Consider the following 4,029-nt stretch of genomic DNA (forward strand, 5'->3'; position numbering starts at 1 on the left):
TAAACTCTGCTTGCATCCCTGGAATTAAACTAATTTGATCATGATGTATGTTCTTATTGATGTGATATTTAATTCAATTTACTAGTATTATGCTGAAGATGTTTGCATCTATGTCCAGCAGGGTTATTAGTTCATAGTTTTCTTTCTTTCTTTCTTTCTTTCTTTGCTATATCTATAGAATAAGATTGGGAGGGGTTTCTCCTTTTAATTCAATAGATAAGTCAATGTTTGAGAAACATTGGTGTTAGTTTTTTTTAATGTCTGGCAAAATTCATGCCAGGTGTGGTGGTGCAGGCCTGTAATGCCAGTGACTCAGGAGGCTGAGACAATAGGATAAGTTTGAGATCACCCTCAGCAACTTAGTGAGACCCTCAGCAACTTGGCAAGTCACTGTTTTCAACTAAAAAGTAAAAAGAGACAGGATGGAGCTCATTGATAAAGTACCCCTGGGTTCAACTTCAAGTACCAAAAGAAAAAAAAATAGTTTGGCAAAATTCAGTAATGAAGCCATCTGGCCCTTGGCTTTTCTTTATTGAGAGTCTTTTTTATTATGGATTCAATATCATTAGTTTAAAATGTAAGCAATGAGTATCAGGCTTAGGAGGATCAAAATGAGGGGTCCTGCCAAAGGCAAGAGCCAAGCTTCCTGGCCTAGGTCCACCTCTTGACTTTTTAAAATCCCTACTGTCGTGGCAACTCCAGGTCACCTTGTCCCATGCTGACCCAGTTCCAAGTGGATTACAGATTTTATGGCAGGGAGGAACCATTTTTATCTCCCAGAGTTTTAGGATCTGTTCTCCTGCAGTTAATAGATAGTTTGCTGAAGAATGTGACATATCCTCTTCATTTAAGCCATTCAGGACTCCAGGAAATTGCTTCTTGGAAAAGAAAGCACATGGGGGTCAGCAAAGGGGGACCATTTTATAGAATTCTCTTAACTTCACCTGTCTATCCCCTAATACTTCCCCCTCAAGGACTTTGGACCCTAAACTCTTTTAAGGTTTTTGGGTGCTGACTTGTTCTGGTTGCTTACTGCTGAGAGAGGGCAAAGATGGGAGAAAGTGACTGAAGTCATGTTCCCCATCCTGTGGGGCATGGAGAGTTAAGGGTACTTATCATCAGGATAGTCCAGAGGTCCATGGTGGCAGCTGGTGTGTGACTGGATGAGGTGTTTACAGGGCAGGAGTCATGCTAAGACAACAATCAGTAAGACGGCAAAGTTTTTTTTTCTTTTTGCAAATATTTAGCATGTAAGCAAATGTTATTATTGGATGGTCTCTGAAAACCATGAAGATGGTAGCTTATGAAAGATAGACACGGGATCCACATGTATATCTGCAAATGGAGGCCATTAAGACTTCAGATCATTAGCAGAGTTGTTAGAAACATACACCCAACAGTAAATAATGTTGATAATGTCTCAGATGTCTTCATGAGCACACTCCCAGCACACTTATGAATATCTCACAGGTCAAGGAAGAAAGTACAAGAAAAATAAATGAAAGGTGCTTTGAACTAAGTGATAATAAAGCTTCAAATATCAGAATCTCTAGGATGAAACAGTACTCAGATGAACACTTACAACAAAGTACTTGTATCAGAATAAAAGGCATATTAACAATTGAATTATTTTCAAATTAGGTAGTAGGAAAGAAAAGATAAGAGTAGGAGCAGAAATATATCAAATAGAAAAGAAATAATATAGCTAAACATTGATTAAAAAATCTTACAGGTTTAATGAAGAAAAAAGGACACAAGAATTATATCAATGGAAAGAGAGTTCTCAAAACAGCCCTACAGATGCTAAAAATATATTAATGTAATATTACAATTGTATGCTACCATGTGATACCTTATATAACATGGTCTCTTTTATAGAAGGATCTGTGTGCTGCTTAGAAGAAAGTATATTCACTCGTTGATGGATGAAATATTCTATATGTCTGTAAAATCTAAATTTATCAATTGTATTTTTAATTCTCTAGCTTCTTTTATTTAGTTTTTGTTTGGAATTTCTATCCAGTGGTAAGAGAGGCATGTTAAAGTCACCTGGTATTATTGTGTTGTGGTCTCTTTGATTCTTGAAATTGAGAAGGGTTCGTTTGATTTACATAGATGCTCTATTGCTTGGGGCAGAAATATTTACAATTGTTATGTCTTGCTAATGTATAATTCTCTTAAGCAGTATGACATGTCTTTCCTTATCCCTTCTGATTAACTTTGGCTTTATGTCCACTTTGTTTGATATGAGGATAGCTTGTTTTAAGGTCCATGTGAATGATATGTTATTTCCCATCATTTTACCTTTAGTCTGTAGATGTCTTTGCCTATCACTTGGAGGCAGCATATAATTGGGTCTTGTTTTTTAAATAGATCTGCCATTCAATGTCTTTTGATGGATGAGTTCAGGCCATTTACATTCAATGTTATTATTGAGAAATGATTTTTATCCCTGTCATTTTTATTGATTTCTGGTTTTTACTTTGAATCAGTTTCTCGTTTGATTGATTATTCTTCTAGTATAGTTCCTCCCTTTTGCTGGCTTTCACTTTTTCATTTCTTCTTTATAAAATAAAAAATATTTTATTGAGAACGTTTTATAATGCAGGCTTTCTATTTGTGAATTATTCTTCTTTTTGTTTTTTTGGTTGGGGGAGATACCAGGGATGGGACTCAGGGGCACTCAGCCACCAAGCCATATTTCCTGCCCTATTTTTGTATTTTATTTAGAGACAGGGTCTCCCTGAGTTGCTTAGCTGAGGCTGATGCTGGCTTTGAACTTGCAGTCCTCCTGTCTCAGCCTCCTGAGCAAGTGGGATTACCAGCATGCACCTAGCTAGTTATAAATTCTTTTAACTTGTTTTTATTATTATGGAAGGTTTTTATTTTATCATCAATTTGGAAGCTTAATTTTGCTGAGTATATTATTCTTGGCTGGCATCCATTTTCTTTCAGAGCTTGGTATGTATTATTCCAAGTCCTCCTAGCTTTGAGGGTCTGAGTTGAAAAATCAGCTGAGATCTGAATTAGTTTCTGCCTATGCATAATCTAATATTTTTATTTTGATAGCCTTTAGACTTCTATACTTTATTGTCTATGTAGACATTTTCTTAATAATGTGCCTTGGTATGGGTCTGTTGTAATTTTGTATATTTGGGGGTCCTGTAAGCCTCCTGGATTTGATTTTTTTTTCATTTCATTCTTTAGGTTTGGGATTTTTTCAGATATCATTTGGTTGAAAAGATTGTGCATTCTTTTGGTTCATATTTCCAAGTCTTCATCTATCCCATTAAATCTTAAATTTGGTCTTTCCTGGTTATTCCATATTTTTTGGAAGTTCTGTTCATGGCTCTTAATATCTTTTCTCTATGGTCAACTTTATTTTCATGATTATATATTTTTGTCTTCATTGCCTGAAACTGTATCTTCCAAGTGATCTTAGTCTGTTGGTGATGCATTCCATTGAATTTTTAATTTGGTTTATTTTTTCTTTCATTTTGAGGATTTCTGCTTTTTTTTTTTCCAGAATCTTTTGATTTAAGTGATCTTTCACTTCCTGTATTTTCTTTCTGATTTCACTCCTTACATTATCCTTTACTTCAGAGATCAGTTTGACTATGTACATTCTAAATTCGTTCTCTGACATTTCTTCCACTGTGGTATCATGGATTCTGTTATTCAAGTATCTTGATTTGTTTGCAGCAATGTTGTTTGTGTGTCTACCCATCTAAGAGTAAGGATCAGAGGCAGTACAGTTTCTACCCTGTGGACTTGTAGTGCTCCTAAATGTTCCTACTACCTCACTGCTTAGGGGGAGACAAATAATAACAACAACCAATGCAAACAATGTTTAGCATGAAACCAAGTAGTTCCTGCTATGACATCTACAATGCTAATTGTCACAATAAACAGAAATCATATGATCATTTATTACAGTAAAAACAGTAAGTTTGCAAAAAGGCTTACAATTTTGAATGGTGGACTGAGACAGAACAGAACTGATGTAGGATGTGATGATTATGAGGGAGG

The sequence above is a fragment of the Ictidomys tridecemlineatus genome, chromosome 1 (assembly GCF_052094955.1).
Source record: "Ictidomys tridecemlineatus isolate mIctTri1 chromosome 1, mIctTri1.hap1, whole genome shotgun sequence".
Classification (NCBI taxonomy): Eukaryota; Metazoa; Chordata; class Mammalia; order Rodentia; family Sciuridae; genus Ictidomys; species Ictidomys tridecemlineatus.